Consider the following 20,359-nt stretch of genomic DNA (forward strand, 5'->3'; position numbering starts at 1 on the left):
AAAGTTCCTTAACCTGACCACCGCTCCCACATGCAATACCAAAACCACATGGCCGTGACAAAACCTACGACCCTTTATGTCATCTTGATTTCTGTTCCCACTGATTCTCGGGCCACCGTCCACTCCCTCTTGACAGTCACCATGATGGTGATCTGTGTCTCACCCAGCCAGTTTCTCCTTGTTGTTTCCCGTCAGTCCAGCCCACATCCCTGTTCATTGAGCAGCACTGACAACTTCACTGTTCTATTTCTGACCCTCTTGGAAGGAAGCAGGGAGAGGACTGTGGGACAGTGGTATAAAGTCTACAGTAGTTACAGTAATATCCTAGGCCTTCACATTCACTCAACACTCACTCACTCACTGACTCACTCACAGCAACTCCCAGTCCCGTAAGCTACATTCACACTAAATGCCCTATACAGGTGCACCATTTTTTACCCTTTATACTGCATTTTGACTATACCTTTTCTATGTTTAGATACATTTAGATACACAGATACTTGCCACTGTGTTACAATTGCTTACAGTATTTAATAGAGTAACAGACTATACAGGCTTGTAGCCCAGGAGCAATAGGCTATACCATACAGCCTAGGAGTGTAGTAGGCTATACCATCTAGGTTTGCATAAGTGCACTCTGTGGTATTTGCATAATGATGGACTCGCCTAATGCATTTCTCAGAACACATCCCTGTCATTAAGTGACACATGACTATAATCATTTTCTGATGTTTATAATTTTACTCTGTTCTATAAGAGGATGTGCTTATTTGTATAAAAGTACTAAAGTATTTAGGGGCAAAGGGATATTGTATCTGCAACTTACTCTCATGTTTTAAGTAATTTATAATGTGTGTAAACACACACAGAATTTTATAAAGCAAATACAGTAATGTTAACATTTAGGAAATCTGGGTAAAGGATGTATGGGAAATTATTCTTTGTATTATATTTGCAACTAGTTTGCAAGTTTGAAATTACTTCAAAAGTTAAACATTAATATATTAAATGAATGAATGAATGTACTGAATGGTTGCAAAAAGATATAATCTATCAAAGCTACAGGAGCTGAAGCATCTGTACCCAAAGATTGAGAACGCATAGACTAAAGGAACACCAGGAGACCTAAAGCAAAGCCAGGGTTGTGGGTTTCTCCATATCTAGAGAAAACTTCTGCTCTTTGAACTTAGAAAGTCTACGAGGTGACCAGAAACCCGTTGCCCCAGGATTTACACTCACATCAACTTCAGTTCAACCTTTTAAACCAGCAATAGCATTGCCTCACTTAGACACAGCCAGTTGATGAGCCTGGTACTGGTTGTCTCCCACCATGCTGTGACTTTGTCTGTGTAGGGATGATATAAATGCTCATAGAGAAAGCTCAACGCTTGTGCTGCACAGCAGGCAAGGGAGCCCTCACTGCTGGCTTCCCTTCTTGTTCGAGATAACGCCTCTGAAGTCTCCTCCATCACGTCATAGGTGATAACAGAGATCATTATTTAGTGTATAGGGATACCTACTTCACATTTACAGAACAATTCTAGGATGTCCACTATGGGGAGACATTTTTTTAAGTTCTAGGATTTTAGCACTTGCCCATTGCCTCAGACTAAAATGTAGGTTAGAGAAAAAAAATCCAGCCGATGCCTAAATGGGATTTTTGGCCCAAAGCCAGGTTCGCATCAGTGGAAAATACTTAATCATTTTATTTTTTTATCTTTACACCTTTTTTCTTTTTATTATTGAGCTGCTTTCTTCCTTATCACTTTCCTTTTCTTACAAAGAAAAAGGGCTAAAGTCAGAAATCATTAAAGGTGTCCCCAGTATTTCCAGCTCAATCAGAAGTGTAGGCTTCTCCTCCATCAAGATTTGCCGCTTTGTCTGAGAAATTGCAGAGGCCTGGTTATATACTGAAAACAAAGGAAACCTCTGGCTAACCTTTAGTCATAGGCCAATTGGAACATTCTAGATTGAGAGCGCTTGCTGCAGAAGCTATGAAAAGAGGAAGCATTTTACTGTTGTACCAAATTTTCTTTGCAGGATGCAATCAAGCAACCATATTAAAAGTCCAAACCCATCCAATCATTTTGTAGTGCCTCCCCCCAAATATTCTAGAGTAAATCAATTATTGTTCTTTCCTCCGCCTCTCCTCGTTTGCCTTTCTTCCTTTTCGATGGTGATTAGAATATTGCTAATTAGGAACCAGAGTATTATAAATTTTCAAAGTGGAGAGTAAAAGTTTATTCAGGTGGCCTTCTGCCAACTTGAAGAAAGCCAGTATTGTATGAAGATGTTGATTTAGTAGGTAAATGGTCAAGTAAGCAAGTCATAGAGACCTGTGTTGAATAGTCCCTCAGTATTTGGCCTGGAATCCAGGAATCACTCTGTATTGAAAGGGGTTATTTTCTTATTCTTCTTAGGCACAGCTTGTTTACTTTAGAAGGAAAATAGTATTTCCCAAGAGCCCTATGGAATACCTGTAATTGTACATATAGATAGAAGGCACTTATCCACAGACCTCTACCCAGAGATCCCTAGAACAAATATATGTTCTGGCATTTTGACATTTATCTCCTTCCTGATGTTCTGAACATAACAATCTCCTGTTGTAATTAGCAACTTCTACTTATTGTGTGCCTAGATGTGAAAGACTGAGCTAGGTAATAATAGAGCTAGACATTTTAATTTCTATAATAACTCTGGGAGCAAGTGTATAAATGATAAAACTGATGCTTTTGCAATGTCTTTCACGTCACCTTGGATTGTATCTGATTTCACAGCAATGCTTTGAACAGTAATTCTCCCTTCTAAGTGCAAAGCTGGAAGTTCCTCCAAAGGCTCTGCTGCTCTTCATCTCTCAGTTCTATCTCAGCACACCATAGAAGCTAGGGAGTTTCCTCATCTCTAACCTGAAAATCAATCAAGAGCTTCTAGTTTCTTAAGATCTTTTCCTTTGTGGAATTGAATTCTTCTAATTGAATGTCCCATGTTGATATGTTAACCTTGTCTAATAGGGAGTAAGATGGCCTGATGCTTATTTAATAAAGCAACCTATAATTTACCTTAATAAATATATCACAAAATAAATGTATCACAAATATATGCACATGCAAATTAATTTAGTTTACACTCTAGGGGTGCTGAGTTAATATTTGAAATACCATTATTAGTGGTCCATTAAAGACGTATGCTTCACATATTACTGAGTTTGCTCCAGAGGGATGATAGCAACAATTTATCCGTGGGGAAATAAGGGATGTTCAAGACATGTGGTAGCTAGAAATGTTGCACAGGTACCTCACCCCTTGTGTGGGTACAGGAGCCAGGTGAGCTCACCGGCCAAACACATCTGGTAGAACACCCTAATTCTAGAACTCATTCAGGATAGGTATCTCCTATTCTTTTCCCCTAATGAAAAATCCCTTCACCTGACCTGACCTGGGTTAACTGGTCCCATCATGAGAATATTGTTATATTTGCCTCGGAGTGATTTTTTTATGCAAAGAACTTAAAAAGATGGAGAATTAGAACTTGGACCAAGCTTTCAGTCCTTGTTTTTGTGTGTACTTATTAATAAGTAGCCAGACATAGGGTAGAATTCTGTCTGAAACTTGCTGTATTTAAAACATGCACCTACTAGTATGTTGTCTAGTAAGAGGCAGGTAAGTCCTATCAACTTTTAATCTTCAGAGGCTACTGATAAAATCGCAAAGAATCTGACAGATCATTAATGTCCAAACTAGCCTAGCTCAGCTCACAATAGTCATAGGCAAATGTGCTCAATTTGGGCATATTTCCCCCAATCATTTTTCTTAAACATTTAATCTCTGCTTTCATTTTTCTGTTTATATCTACTAGCAGATGATAAACTGATTAAATAAGTAGCACATGAATATTTGCAAATAGTCTCAGCAACAGTCAAGCCATTTAACTAGACTATTTGATTGCTTCGTAGACATGTGCTCACTGTTATGATTTTCAATCCAATTCACAGAATTTAGTCTCATTTTCTGATAATAAAATGGTTCTTAGTATAAATGCTAGAATTAAATACATTTATAGGTCATAGCGCAAAGAGTATCATGGCATCAAGAGGCTTTACTAGCTGGATTCAATTGCATAAATTGACTTGTCCTGCCCTTTGCCTAAATAGCCTTCTGTAAAACCTGCCAAATTTCATGAATATCTTTCATGGAATTTGAATGTACTTGTACTGCAAATGAAAAATACAAAACGACAAGGTCGGCTTTATGGCAGTTGCCTCTGCAAGGGACAAGGGACACTGGAATGCTCCCTTTGCTGGCTGTCTGCACAGTGCAGTCTCCTGGTTTTTCTCCTCAGTTTCTAGTGGTTTGTTTGTTTCATTGTCAGTTTGGGTTTTTAGAACTCATGTGTCTCTCTTGGTACTATCTGCGCCCTCAAGGTAGATGTCTGCCTTTGTCCCTTACCTTTACTTTTGTATTATCCTTGCAATCTTGTTCACATCCATAGCATTAGTGGTGACCCTATAGGTGTAACCTCTAATCTTCTAATCCCCAATTTTACACCAATCTCTAAGCTCCAGGCCTAATTTATATCTGCTTTCTAGACCTTTCCACTTGCTAGCCATTTCAGAACCAAATCTATCAAATACAAAAATTCTACTCAGCTACATCTGTTTCTCTTCTTGGCTTCCCTCTTTTGTTCACCTCTCACTCTTTCAGGCTTGGGATGTGTGTGTGTGTGTGTGTGTGTGTGTGTGTGTGTGTGTGTGTGTTCCGACCTTGTCTATGCTTGCTGAATACCCTTGTTGCATTTGTGGGCAAGTCTTAGCCATGAAACACGTCCAAGGAGTCTTCCCCACTCGGCCCTCTCCCTAGCCAAGAGCAATACTGCCATATCAACCCACGCCTCCTTGTAGCATGTCTCATAGCAGGTTGGAATGCTCACATCCTTTCTGTCCTACCTGTAAACTCCCAAAGTAGAAATACTTCATCTTATTTATCTTTCTACCTTCCGAGGTACCTGTTTCAGGGCCCTACATGTCATACTGAGCTAGAGAGAGTGGATGTGGATGCTGGCTCTCTTTTTGGTGGAAGTTGTCTAGAGACCTTGCACTCTAGATGCTGTCTTATTTAGCTTTACAAACCTCCATGGGTACTTAGGTGCTTCTCTGGTTAATAGGAGAAAATTTTATGATAAGGTTTTAAGGATCAATGTCAAAAAGAGGTAACAAAATATGAAAAAGTGCCAGCTGAGATTTCAGTTAAAGGAGGTGTTTTTAGGCAGGTCCTCTGGCCTGGAGTCTGGAGCTGAATCCAGGTCCAATTTATTAATAGCTATCATGGTGCTGGCCTCAGGGACAGTTGAATAAAGCAGTTAAGGGGTTTACCACAAATAGAAGTTAGAAAACTGCTGTGACTCATTTAGAGAGCATTCTTCAGACTGCACAGGCCACTTCGGCTATGCTGCAAGGTCGTGAGGGCAGCGAGAGTTGCTGACCTATGTGGCCATGGCTGCTACCACAGCATCAGGAGACAGCCTCCTGCTTCGAGTACTCCTGCCTAACACAATACTGAGTCCCTGTGCATAAGTGTGATGAATGAAAGGATTCCATAAAATAGTCTATGCTTTTGCAATTATTCTTTTCTTTTCCATATACCAGTTCATTAACAGACAAGAATGGACCCAGAAGCCACGAAAGGCAAAGCCTCCTTTGTGCTGATTTAATGCTGGGGTAGGCTGAATATTGACCCCCAAAGATATGCAGATCCTAGTGCCTGGAACTTATAAATGTTATTTTATATGGGGCAAAAGAAAAACTAGAAATTCCAATTATAGCAAAATGTATAAGCTATGCATCCTTGGACACATAGCCAAAGGGAAGAGTCTAATAAGAATTAACTAGGCTCAGCGTGCATAGGCTTCAGAAACACCATGAGGAAATGCATGGCAAGAATCTTTTCTATTAAGATAAACAGAAAAGTAGAGCAGGCAGCTTTATACATAAGCGGAAAGTAGCATTTCCAGCTGTCACAATGAATGTGTCTTAACTGTCACACTTTTATGTGTGATGGCTGGTGAAAAAAAATGGTGTTTACTTTATATCATTACCATATGGTTCTGGAGGAAGGGGGAAATTGTTTATGCTATATATTACATGTTTAATTATATCAAAAAGAATATACCAATGTGACATTCAGCCAGGTCTTCCCTTAGGCCTGTTATTTCCTGTCAGTAGATTTGGTGAGGTGCACCGAAGATCAGACCAAGGGGTGATCACCCCCACCCTTCATCCTATGATCTCCTTCAGCCCCACTGATGACCTCCAACTCACTGTAAGCAGAGTGGCCGCTCTGCCAACACGCTTCCTGATCAGGCCCCCAGCCATACAGATATTTAGAATGCTGCCCCTCCCATGTAGAAATTCTGGGGATACTGCAGGCACAGACCTCAAAAAGCCATAATGGAAGTATACTGCTTTTATTTATTATTATTTTTAATTCATTTATTTATTGGAAGTATATTGCTTTTAAATTCTTATATTTAAGATGTGAATTATAGGATATATGCCTCTGTATTGTCCTCCCAGTTTTATCACTTGTCAAAAAGGATTATAGCTACTGAAAGATAGTAGCATTCTGTAAACTAGTCGTTCTCCACTAGGAATTAAAAGCACAGAAAGCACTATTAGCTAATTGCCCTCTCAGAGAACATCTTTCACCAGAATTCACAATATTCGCTTCTCTATATGTCTCTTTTTGAATATGCTACGGGGATTCAAGAAGCAATATTTATAAAGTCCTATGAATTCTTTAAGTAAAAGTATAACAGGCTTATTTCACTTAGGATAATGTTCTCCGGGATGATCCATTTTGTTGCATATGGCAGAATTTCCTTCTTTAGGGGGACTGAATTATATTCTACTGTGTGAATATACCATGTTTTCTTAACCCATTCATCCCTTGATAGGTATTTAGGCTATTTCTACATTTCGGCTATTGTGAATAGTGCTGCAATAAACATAGGGTGTGCTACATAAAATAAGCTAGTCACAGAAGGACGAATACTGCACAATTGTTCTTATGTAAGATAACTAAAATAGTCAAACTCATAGGAGCAGAGAGTAGAATGGTAGTTGCTAGGGGCTGGAAGGGGGAGGTGAGGAGATATTGTTCAACGGGTATAGAGTCTTAGTTACACAAGGTGAATAAGTTCTAAAGATCTTCTATACAATATACTACCTATAGTTAACAATACTGATTATACATTCAAAACTTTAAGTGGGTAGATCTCATATGGTAAATGTTCTTACCACAATAAAAAATAAGCACAATATCTGAAAATAATAAATTTGTTTAAAAAAGGAAATGATAAATATAGTCAAGTCTATTTTTAATAAAGAAAATTACATTAATTTTTTAAAAAATAAAAAAATTAAAAGTACAATAGAGCCTTATAATTAATACTTTCTAGAGGCAGTCCTCAACCTCATTCATTTATATGCCGTTTTCCTTTCTCATTGCTTCTAGCATAACATGATAGATACTATTTCTGACAATTCAAATGCCACTTTCAGAGGGGTGGAGTTTACTCATATATGGAAATTTTCTCTTGATGTTCCCTGCAAACTCTTCTAGACTGTTTAATGGCAACTTAAGAGTTGTTGGTCATGATATACCACAGAATACAGTGATGTGAATGACATTTTTGAGGCCTAGAAACATTGAAATAATGTGAAAAGATCTACAAAGTCACAGTCTCCTATAAAAACATACTTTTCAAGAAAATTCAGTTAACAATGTTAACTCAGGTTTTTAATTCATGATACTTGCTTCAAGCAAGAAAAGACTTGAGTTAAAGTTTAACAGTAAAAGAGATAAATATCTATACAATAAAATTGTGTTCACAAATTTTTATAAGCCTAGAATCATGCTCAAATAGAAGAAGAAACCCACATCAAAGGATTAACAGCAGCAGAAAAATTCACAGGTAGGCAGATTTTAGTTCAATATAAAGAAGGAAACTCTACCAATTATAGCTGTAGAATAAGCCTTTCAAAACCCAATGAAATGGAAATACTAGGACAAGTATGGGAAAATACAAAAATATTCTCTGTAGCATTATTTAAGGAAAAGAAATATATAAATTATGTTACATCCATGTAATGGATTACTATTTAGCTGTTAAAAATAAAGTAAACCTTTATATTGATTTGGAGGGCCATTCATGCTCTTTTAACTGGATGGGAGGTGGAGAAGCTGGGGAAATTCTGTATAGAATGATTTTAAAGGCTGTTGTACTATATAGGTATATGTTTACACATCTAGTCAAAATTATGGAAACTACACACCAAGCTGCAAAAAGTGGCAACCTCTGCAGGGAAGCACTGAGGGGGAAAGAGGGAAATTCTCACAACTTTGCTTGATTGTAAAATAGTTGGATTTGATACAAGTATGAATTATTTTCATTTTTAAAAGTTACAAAGCTTCTTGAATTTCTTGCAAGGTCATTAGAAGATATACAAAAAAGGGAAAAAATTTCCTATTGCTTGGACTGTCCAAGCAAGGTCGAGATGGCCAGATACCCTTTAGAATGCTGTTGAATAGATTCTTGTGTTAGAAAGAAGCGGACTTAGTAGAAGCTCATTCTAATTCAAAAGATCAAGGACATGCCTCTAGCAATTCTGTTTTCTTTGGCATCATGAGTATTTCCTTGTTCACTAGATCTTTTCCATTAGCATACAAGATACCATAACATCTTCCATCTTAAATAAGAGCTTTCTTAATCTCACATATCAATCCATACTCAGTTTCTGTGTTCCCCTTTTCAAAAGTGTTGCATGTACGCTCTGTCTTCACTTCTTTTCTTACCATTATCTCTTTTTAAAAACTTTTTATTTTAAAATAATTTCAAATGCAGAAAATTCCAATACTGATACAATATTTTCCATATTCCTTTTACTCAGATTAATCAGTTGTTAAGATTTTTCCATCTGTTTTATTCTCTCTCCCTCCCTTCCTCCCTCTCTGTCTGTCTGTCTGTCTGTCTGTCTCAGTGTGTGTGTGTGTGTGTGTGTGTGTGTGTCTGTCTGTCTGTCTGTCTGTGTGTACACACATCTCTTCTCAAGGTCAGCAATGACTTCCATGTTGTCAGAGCCAATAATCTATGTTCAGTTCTCATCCAATCAGCAGCAATGAAAATGGTGGGCTATGCCCTCATTCCTGAAACATTTCTTCATTTGGCTTCTAGGAGCCACTTCCTCTTGATTCTCTACACCACTGGCTACTACTTCTCAGTCTCCTTTGCTATGTCCTCTTCATCATAAAAACCTCCAAATGCAGGAGGGCCCAGGGCCCAGTCCTTGGATCTTTTATCTTCTCTATTTACATTCACTTCCCATTTGTTCTCATCCATTCTTAAAACTTTAAATATTATCTATATATCATTAAATCAAATTTATATCTCTGTATTGATCTCTTTTCCAAAGTCTAGATTTCTGTGCCAAAATATCTACTTAATAATTCCACTGGAGATTTGGCTTTACATGTCCAAATCTAAATTTCAGATTATGTAAACTGATTTCTTGCACACCTACCCATACCCATTTTCTCATAGTCTCTTCTATCTCAGAAAATGGCAACTCTATCCTTCCAGTTGTTCAGATCAAAAATCATAGTCATCCTTAACTCTTTATCTTATACCTCACACCTACTCCAGAATCTAGCCATTTCTTACCATTTCCACCATCACCTACCTGGGCTAAACCACCACCATCTCACACCTGCACTTTAGCGATATCTTCCTATCTCAGCATTTTGTCTTTGTACCCTCACAGTCTATTTGCCACATGCTGTCAGAAGTATACTTTTAAACATGATTTATGACAGGTTATCCCTCTGTGCAAAGCCCTCTGATAGCTTCTTCTCTCACCTCATGACTCACTACATTCCAGTCATTCTACCATTGATGTTCCTCGAATATGCTAGGCATGGGTTCATATCCCCAATCCCTGATTAAGAACTCCCCAAATTTCACCTATGCACTGCCTGAGCTTCTACCCCAGTTTTTTTTGTTTTTGTTTTTGTTTTTTGTTTTTTGTTTTTTAACATGAAGCATGGAATGTCAGGGGCTAGGAATGCAGAGTGAAGAAGGACAAAGAACACATTCTTGACAATATAAGGGACTGTTCTTGACAAAATAAACAAAGCAGGTAGAGAAGCGATTCCCCCAATGGGAGAAGTATTACCCCGAGTCTTCGTTCTTTAACTCATACTTTAGAATCTACCATCAATATAGCTGGTTACTCTGGGAAACTGTTTTCCACATTGGCTGACATTATTAGGATTTAGTTCCAGTTCATTATTTCATAAGCAAAGTAACCAGGGTTAAACTTGAGGACATTTTACTTCTTCTTGTCAAGGCTGGTTGCAATGACATTAATATCTTATGCAAAGAGAAGTGGTAAATTATAAACACATATATTCTAGGCTCAGAAAAAGTGGGCTCATTTTGGTGTGTGATATATGGATTAAGTCTTACTGGTTCCCAGTCCCATGACATATACCATTCTTTATCCAATACTTTCAAAACAAACATATTGCACTAATCAGATGGCATACGAGAGAGGTATGTAGCAGATGTCTCAGATTGAAAGAAAATTTCCTTATAAAGATGTTTAGAGAATCAGACTATGTAGACTTGTAGTTTTTACTGTTAGTGAAGTAAATATCAAGTGAAAATATTGAGCAAAGCCATCTTATCCTTTATAAGATAAAGAACCAATAGACCCGATTCATAGGCCTTTATTTTCTTCTCTACCATATGTTTTTATTCTTAATTTTTAAACTAAATGAATATAGGGGAATAAAGACTGCAGTTCTATAGAATCTAATCTCCATGTATAGTACATTAGACATCATGGTCATTTCTGTCTTCAGCACTTAGCACAGTGCCTAGCACATGGTAGTTGCTGACTAAACAACTACCAAGATATTAATATTGAGAAAGGCTACAAACGGTAACCATTCATTTTTATTGGATACCTAAAGTGAGTTGGGCATGTGTTAGGTATACAGGATACGAAAAACAAAACACAAAAACAAAAAAAAATAAACATAAGACACCTGCTAATCTCATATACCTCAGAGAGTCTGGTGTTTAGATAAGAGAACAAACACAATATAATGTGATAAGTTCTATGATGAGGGTTATTATGCAGTGCGCCATGGAAACACAAAAGGAACACAGATTTAGGGAGACAGGGATGGCTTCTGGAGGAAGTGCTGCCCCATGTGAGCCCTGACATACAAGTAAGAGTGAGCCTGTTGAAGTGAGAGGTGAAAGGGATTTCTCCAAGAAGTGGGAACAGCATATGCTAAAGCACCAGGGTCAGGGAACATGGCTTTCACAGGAAACAGAAAGACTTTCAGTATGACTAGATCTATGAGAGCCGAGGGGTTGAAAAAGACTTGAAATTGGATGCCCAGATCATATAGAGTCTTGCTAATTTTTGAAGCTGATCTCTTTGACTACATTAAAGACTGTTAAAGACTCTTCAGATGCATTTTCTTGATATAAAAATATATAAAGGTTTTTGAAATTATAAATAGATTTTGGGAAATATATTCACATCTACATCTATACTATGGATGAGGATTTAGTTTATTAAGAAGTACATTCCAGAAAGTTTTCTAATGGCCAATAGAAGGTAGACACCTCTTTTTCTAGAGTTTGGCAGGGAAATCAGGTAACAACAAGTGGCACTTCTGTCATATATGTCCTAAATCACATAATTTCATCTATAATGTCTCAACATATAATTATCATTGACTGAGGGGAGAGAAAAAGGGAGAGGAGAGAAAGGCAAAAGGAGAGAGGAAAATCCTACCTTTGTTCTCTCCGAATTCCTAATGAAACCTGTATCTGGAGTTAGGTTGTTTTTATTTTTGTGCCATATTCCAGATATAAAGTACAGTTCAAAATGATTCAAGAGCTTAAAATTCAGCAGGTAAATTTGTAATCAGATATATATATATATCTGGCATCGATTTTGTCAGAATGTTCTCTATTACACGTTTCTGCTCTCAGACGCAGGCCATTAGATATAAATCCTTACTAGAGAGTTAAATTTATGTAAACTAGATTCTAAAACTTAGATTTTCCAATGACATTTGTGATTTCCTGGATTCGTGAATAGCCTCCTTGGTTCGATCCTGGCCCCGCTACAGTCCATTCTCAGTCCAACAGTCACAGTTATTCTTTTAAGAAGTAAGTCAGGCCATATCACACTGCTGGTCAAAACCAAGAAAACAGCTCCCAGCTTCACACTTTGTAAAAGCTAAAGTCCTTACAAGGGCCTTTATGACTATATGTGAGCTGGCCCTTCTCTGACCTCACCGGTGTTACTCCCCTGATCTCCTCTCCAGCCACACAGGTCTCTTTGCTCTTCTTCGAATGTACCCTCCTGCCATTACATGGCCTTGGCACGAGCTCCTCTCAACTGGCCTGTTCCCTCAGAAACCCACAAGATTCTCTCCTTTACTTCCTTCAGGTCTCTGCTCAAATGTTAGCACCTCATGAGGCCATTCCACTTAAAACTTCATCATAACCCTCCCTCCCCGTTACCCTGCTCTCCTTTTCTTTTCTTTTTCTTTTTTTGCCATAGCAGTTTTCAACTTCGAACATACAGAATAACTCGTTTATTAAATTTATTGCCAATAAAATACAATTTCCATAAAAAACAGGAATCTTTGTCTCTTTTACTCAGATACATCCCAAGCACCTAGAACAGAGCCTGACATATTTACATATGCTCAATAAATACTTATTGAATGAATTGTCAAAATAAAATTTTATACAACTAGCCAGGACTGAATATAGGCATTAGTATCCTTAACTTTGAGCAGAAAGAAGATCTTATTTCCCTTATAGGCAGACCAAAAACATTCTATTTTGAAGGGCATATTAGCATTACTCATCTCAGTCCTGGCAAAGAGTCTATGTCCACTATTTTTTAAGTATATGTGTAGCAAGAAAACACAGCAAATGTTTAGTTTATTAAATCACCACAGTAAGGTAATTAAAGGAGAAAGGCAGATTGAGGTCTGTGAAAGATTTATTTCTTTCTAAAACTGGCTTAATAATCACAATGAGAACTATTGAGTCATCAGATTTTATTTTAAAGCCAACAGAAGGCAGTGGAGGACTTTTAGAAGACTAGTATTCTATTAGATTAAAAATCTATTTTTTTTTAATTTAAGAAACCATATTTAAAGGTATAATTGCATACACCAAAAAAAAAAAAAATCTTATAAAAGTTCACTGTCTTTATACCAATGAATAGGGATTGGTAATGAATGTGTTAGTACTACTCCTTAAATGTCATCTCTACAAATACGAACTCACAGAAAAATCTGTCCATTTCCAAGGTTTAAACTTCCTAGTAAAAAGTACAAAGTTGAGACTGTCTAATAACTGGATAGCACTGGGTCTCTCATTTATTTCTTATTAGTTAGTAACTGAAAGGGACATGGAACGTGTAACAGTATTTCATAGTGATTGGCTGGTCTTGTGACAGGTAATGATGGATTATGTTTCCTTCCCCTTAGTTCTTTTACTTATTATTATGTGTCTTTAAAAGTAAGTCCTATATCAGATCAGTCAAGAATTTATTGTATATACACTCTGATTATCACTGGGCAAAATCCTCTGAGCATATAAAAGAACTACCAGATATAATACTCTTTAGTTTATTTATGTCAAATGAGTACATTTACTTGGATAGCATTCATTGTGGCAATAGATCATTTGATCACAAAAATATATTTCCAAGAAAGCCTAATCCAGCACTTCCAAGTAAACTTCTACCTGTCAGGTCAACCAAGTAGACCAGCCTGTGAGAGTAAGGTTCTTCCACTAATCCTAAAACACTAGAATTTAGGGGGGGAAATTATCATTTTTACCATATCCATTAATGATGAAATTCGATAATGTTTTATTGAATTAAAGTATATAGAAACAAAAAATTTTGTGGGTTGACAATATGGTTACAGGTAGAATTTTACCATAATCTACCATATAACCTCCATATATGCATTCAATTACTCAGTACTTTGTTCTTTCATTAAACCAACATTTATTAAGTACCTACCACGTGTGAAACACTCTGCCAGATGCTAGGAAATTAGAGATGGAGGAAAAAAACAAAGTCCCTGATCTTCGAGAGCAGGGATTCTCTTTTGACAGGAAGACGGGTAATAAACAAGTGATCAAAGAAATATTTCCATATGGTGATAGTTCTACAAAAACAATAAAATGTGACAATATTATAAAATAATTGCGATCTGAGTAAAGATGGAATGGTGTGGTTAGGGGTGGTCTCTCTAAGGAGATTATATTGAGACAGACTAACGGACTAGAAAAATAGCTGCCATAATGTAACTTAGACAAGATTGAAAATATGAAAGGATTTGTGTGTAGGAGAAAAGAATAAAAAGGTGTAACAAATTGCAGTTCCAGAAAGACAGAGGGTATGATGCTTGGGAAGACTGGATCGGATTGTTTCAGATTACTTATCAAAAAGATAAAGCAGAGAATTTCCCAGAATTTATTAAAAGAAAAAAAATACTAGTCCACAGAATCAGTAATTCTAACATATCTTAAACAGGATAAATAAAATGAAATCTGCATCTAAATATATTATAGTGAAACTGCATAACACCAAATAAAAAGAGAAAGCCTTAAAAGCCACAGAGCGAAGGACAAAAAGGAATCGCTAGACTGGCAGGTTACTTCTCAAGAGCAATAATGGAGGCCAAATGACAGAAAAATCTTCCATGCACCAAGAGGACAAACTAGAATTCTATGCTCAGAAAAATATCCTTTAAGAAAATATTAAGGAGAAATAAATACAGTTTCGGGCAAACAAAAACAGGATACTCTAGTAGATTATCACCAAAAAAAATTCTGCAGAATCCAAGACAGGCAGAAGAGTAGTTCAAGTCTGAGATGCAAGATGGATTAAAGAGGAAGAGTGTAGTAATGTGTGACTAAATCTAAACAGTGCTTATATTAAAAAAAATGTATCGAGGGATTAAAATTTAGTTAAAATATAAAACAACAATAATAGTATTAGGGTGTTCTGAGTTATTGCAGGAACCAGAAAATTGATATGCATATTTCATATCAGAGTAAATATTGGAAAAAGAGGGAGAATAATATGTAAATGCCAAACTAGTAAATAGGAAAATGCAAGTTAAAAATTAACAAGTCTTAAAAAGTTTAGGCAGAGATTTAAAAAGAAACAGAACGAGTGAGACAAAATGCCCAAAATTGGATGGTAGATAAATTTTAAAAGTTCACTAGTTAAAGTAAATGTAAATAAACTAAATGCCCCTGGCAAAGGACAAACACTATTAGACTAGAGTTTTAAAAATCGAAATGCATGTCATCCAAGGGAAACGCGTAAAATAAAAGGATACAAAAAGCTAGAAGTTAAAGGATGAAAGTAGACCACCAATCAAATTTAACAAAGACAGTAAATACATTAATTTCAGAATTAATAGAAGACTTTATGGCCCAAAGGACTACTAACCATAGTACCTAAAAAAGTCATCATAACCCATTTCCTATTCTTATTTCTTTTTCTTTTTTCCCCACCTCATTCCCTCTCTGTCTTAAAAGCAGATCGTTTTTCTGCCTGTTTCTCTCCATTTCAATACACGCTCTTCTCATTCAGTTTGACTTTCCTAGGGCAGAGTGCACACCCGTTGGGCCTATGATTCCCACCCCGATAATGTGAGAAGCATTTCTGAAGAACTGATGATCGAAGAATTTTTTGTAGGATGAAAGAAAGATTATTTTGAGGCTATCTTTATCAGGGTCTGTCAGTGTGAGCCACACATACCCAGAAAATTTTGCTTTGTTAGGGATTCTCAGAGTGACCTGGAACAGGCAACTTACCTCACTTCCCTTCACTTCTCATATTTAAACCGAGAAGTCATATCTGCAACTAGATAAGCATAGATACTGATAATACAAAGCCAATAATTGTAAAGTTCTTAAGATATTTGTAAAAGCAATAAAAACAGTTTAGATTACAGACCAGTTGGCTACTCATTGGCTTGTCTCAGAGGTTTGCAGTACAAAAGTGTATGTCCTTCAACCAGCCGAACCGGAAAGGACTCAATAAGCCTTTGGATGTGTGACGAGAATAGTGTTTATCATAGCCTCACCCAGGGCAGCTACACATGCCAGCCCAGATCCGGCTATAATTCCTTGTCATATGCTTGCCAATTGATTTCAAAAGGTCACCAAGTCTAACCCCTTCCTTCTGACAGAACTGCACTCAGGGGAAAAAGAAGTATTCTCTCATACCTCTTTCTTTTAACAAATTTAGATTATCAGGAAAAAAAGACCTCACTGCATGTATCTCAGTTCTCAAAAGGCTAACTTTTAATTTCAACATGCAAATAAAAATTTTGAGTGGCATTTCCTTTTGAAAGTCTCAAATTGATCTTTTGACATTTACTCTGACTTGATTACTACCCAACACATGATTCCTTCATGGAGGCTGTGTGGAGGACTGGCCGTGAGTGATCCTGGGTACTTAACATCTCTATACCCTAGTTTCCTGGAGCCTACCCCATAAGCTGGTGAGCCTTAAATAAGATAATGTGTGGAATTTAGAGAATGCATTATGGCCCTGCTTCTCACCTCAAGCTCAAAGCTCTGAACAGTAAAGATACTTCTTTCCTTGCTGAAAGAAGGGGGAAAATATACACTAGTAACTCACTTCTAACCAAGCATTGATGGGTGGGAAAAAGATAAAGTACCTTTTATAAATTTTCAACAGTGAAATTCATGGGAAATACCATAAAGACAGTGGCAGCATCTAAGAGGAATTTATCTATGTCCTTCACTCAACTTGGTTTTATATGGACAATATCTGTTACAAGAATAAAAAGAAATATATAGTATTTATGTCTTTATATATTACATAGATACAACTAGGTGGGTAGTAGACAGGAAGGGAGGAAGGGCAGAGACATGAGGGAAGAAGGGGGAGAGAAAAAGTCAGAACAATTTAAAATGTCAGCATGCTCACCATAATTATAAATTTTTACTATTATAGCTTAAGATATAATGAGTGCTTTTAGTATGTAACTGTTTAAACGAAATGTTTCATATAATTTTCTAACTTGGTGATATTTAAATTTTAATCTTTTTATTTTTCATTTTTTTAATGTTCAGCATCTGTACATGGTGTTGGTCACTGTCTTTGTTACCAAGTCTTTAGTCCTTTTGACTTTTCTTTTGCAATTGGGGAAACCATAGTAAACCTTGGGGCAGAATCTAATATTTACTTTGGAAAAAATGATTTAGGTTCCTGGCAGTATAAGGAACATGCTAGAAGTCAAGCCAACTTCTGTGATGGTCACTAGCCATTGCATAGAGCTTTGTTCATAGTAAAAAGAAGATAAATATAAGCTAGTAATGATGAGTCAAGAACCACCCAATTGAGAGCCTAAAGCTTCCAATCTGTTTTTGATTTGGGGAACTGGCTATTTAAAAAGGAAAATTTAGTGAGCTTGAGAGAGAAAAATATCCTACCATAGCCTCGGATTCAGCTTCGGAAATTAAAAAACAAACAAAAAGCCATCCTTTTCCTAACTGGCTAGAAGGAATGAGAGCCAGTTGGCCCAGGAGGAAAATGAAAGTGCGAACCAGTAAGTATGAAATACAAATAGCCTCAGGGCCAGCCCCAGTTGATTAATGCAAACTGTCCCTAACCTACACAACCTGTATAGAGAATACTGTGGACTCAGTGCTTTTGGCTTTGGTTTGTAACACATATCATTGTTTTTAATTTGGTTTTACAAATAATAAAGGGTATAAAGGTATGGGAATACCTTCAATGTCTAAAACTAGGTTTGTGGATTTTGATTACCGGGATTAATTTTAAGCCACGGCCCTCCCTGCTACAGGTATTTTGGCAGGTGTAATCTCAAAATCCCAAACTATTTTAAAGTGTAAACCTCCCATATCGTTTTGGCAACTCTTTTCTATGTAGAAGAATCATTGTGGGAATTTGAAAATTACAATACAAGAGAAGTATTAGAAGTTAATTGAAAGATGGTTTCTGGCATAAGTACATACACAATCTACATTATGCTGTTAACTACATTCCCTGCTGTTTCAATTTAATTTCTAAAGTGCGTTCATGATAAACGAAGTGATGATACTGTTACCATGGTTGGTTTTGTTTTCTGTTTTTGATGCTGTTAGCTTGTTTGCAGTCAGGAGGGGGAAAGAAAACTTTGAATTGAAACACCAGAAAGTTATCATATTAAAATATGTGTGCATGTTGTTCCCCTTGTCATATTAATAACATCATACAGATGGTTATAAGTGTGGAAAACTAGAAAAACTTCCTAATAACAATACCTCTTAATCTTTCTGCAGGTATTTACAACTTATTGTATATCAAACCTACCCCTGACTTTTTATAATTGAGACTCTTTATACCCTTAGGTCAGTTTCATTTCAGTGAATAAGTCACTATTTGGCCTTTCGGGTGGGGATTTTCAATGCTGTAAAGGAGTTTACAGGGCAAAGTTACTGCGACACAGCTAAAACAAAATATCTATGTAAGAAATGACCTGAACCTTAAACGTTGAGCCAAGAATCTTCAAGGTTCTACCCTGAAGTTCTAATTAGAGCATTTTAGTTGGAAAAGCCATTTTCTGTCTGGCTGTCCTTATCTTAGGCCGCGCAGCTGTGCTGACCCACCCGCACCAAAGCTCCGCTGGTCTCAAATGCTGCAGGCATGCCAGGTAACCCCCAGGAGTCCAACCCTCCCTTATTCCCCACGTGATCCGCATTGCTGGGTGCTCAGGACATTGATCTCTTCATGCTAACTCTGCCTCCTTCCTCCAATGCCATGCCCATCTCTCCCAGCCTTTGAACAGCAGCTCTCCTACTGGGTTTCAGGGGTCCCTTGTCCTCTGGCCCTGACTTTGTCATAGACAGAAATAAACATTTCTTGTTCCTTTTCTGGTCCCACTGAACCCTAAGACTTGTTCAGCTCTTTATCTAATACTCAGATTGTCTACTTAAAACAGTTTCTAAATGATCCACTGGTGCTCCTGATGCTGCTTGAAATAAGGATGAATATATCAAGGCTCTAAAATTTTCTTTTCAAGATAGGATAAAGGAAAAGATAGGGCTGAACCCAATCCTTGTAAGCCCAGGCGACTGCGCCCCACAAGAGAGTAATGAGGCATTCTGGAAGTTGCCATGGAGACCACTCTTGTTTTCTTTTCTCTTCCAGAACTACCAACATACTTCAGAACAACAAATAACTTAAAAGTTTTCATCTTTCCTAGAAACAGGTTAAATTATGTATAGCAATAAATGCCAGCTCTTCACCAAACCACCAGTTCCCTTCTTTCTGGGCACACAGCTAGACTACCTTTCCATAAGCCTAGTTCTTGCCAATAAAATATGGGCAGAGATGATGTCTGTCACTCCTTGGCCAAGACTTTTAAGAAGCAGGTGTGCCTGCTCCACACTCTCTCTTTCTTCTTGCTGGGTGTAAATGGTAAAGAGGCCCACCAGATGGAGGAATCATGAAACAGAGATCACGTTCTCTGAAATTCTATGTGAAATAAAATTGCCCACTAACCAGGAACAGCCTGCAATGTGAACAGAAACCTCTTTTGCATTTGCGTCATTATATATTTGGGGGTCTTTTGGGTAATGAAGCGAGGGCTATACTAATTAATGCATCAATACTTTATGTTTTAGAGCATTAAACCACATGATTGTCAGAATCCTGGGCCTTCATACAAGAAAATAAAAGAAGAAGGACTAGCAGAAAGGAAAGGGAAGCAGAAAGGAATAATGTGAGTAACTACAAACTGTTACTGCATATGTAATCACATACCGAGCCTTATGTTAAATGCACTATACATACTGTCTCATTTCATTACATTTATTTCTCCCAACAACTTCAGGAAATAGTACTATTATTATCCCCATTACTCAGATGTGGAAACTGAGACAGAGATGTAGTACGCAGGAAGCCATGATTCAAACCTGTTGACTCCACAGCCCAAACTCTGGTTGAGTACCCACCACTTTGTACAATTTCATCTTCACAACACCTTGTACAATAGGCTTTACTATTTCCATTCTAAAGATGAATAAGCCGAGATTCAACAAAGATAAATGATTTGTCCAAGCTTACACAGCTAGCGAGATTCAGGCAAAGACCTAAGTGGCTCTAAAGCTCATTCTCTTTTCATCACACCATTGAGGTCGGAATATAGATATAGGAGAGAGGTCATTTCTACTGAGTTTCCTCCATTTCCGGGCC

The 20,359-nt window shown here is 37.2% G+C and overlaps 1 protein-coding gene and 1 long non-coding RNA gene across 4 annotated transcripts in view; one reads left to right on the forward strand and one right to left on the reverse strand.

The window, feature by feature from the left end:
- The window catches only part of LOC118610804, a 105,920-nt gene that overhangs the window by 70,510 nt on the left and 15,051 nt on the right, over nt 1–20,359 (forward strand). For all 3 annotated transcript variants that reach the window (XR_004954087.1, XR_004954086.1, XR_004954089.1), the window contains one exon: nt 19,789–19,886. This is a non-coding gene — a long non-coding RNA (uncharacterized LOC118610804). The remainder of the gene's footprint in view (nt 1–19,788; nt 19,887–20,359) is intronic.
- The window catches only part of COL28A1 (collagen type XXVIII alpha 1 chain), a 131,839-nt gene that overhangs the window by 29,734 nt on the left and 81,746 nt on the right, over nt 1–20,359 (reverse strand). The gene's annotated exons all lie outside the window — the stretch shown is intronic.

Source organism: Rousettus aegyptiacus, unplaced genomic scaffold, assembly GCF_014176215.1.
Source record: "Rousettus aegyptiacus isolate mRouAeg1 unplaced genomic scaffold, mRouAeg1.p scaffold_m13_p_13, whole genome shotgun sequence".
Lineage (NCBI taxonomy): Eukaryota > Metazoa > Chordata > Mammalia > Chiroptera > Pteropodidae > Rousettus > Rousettus aegyptiacus.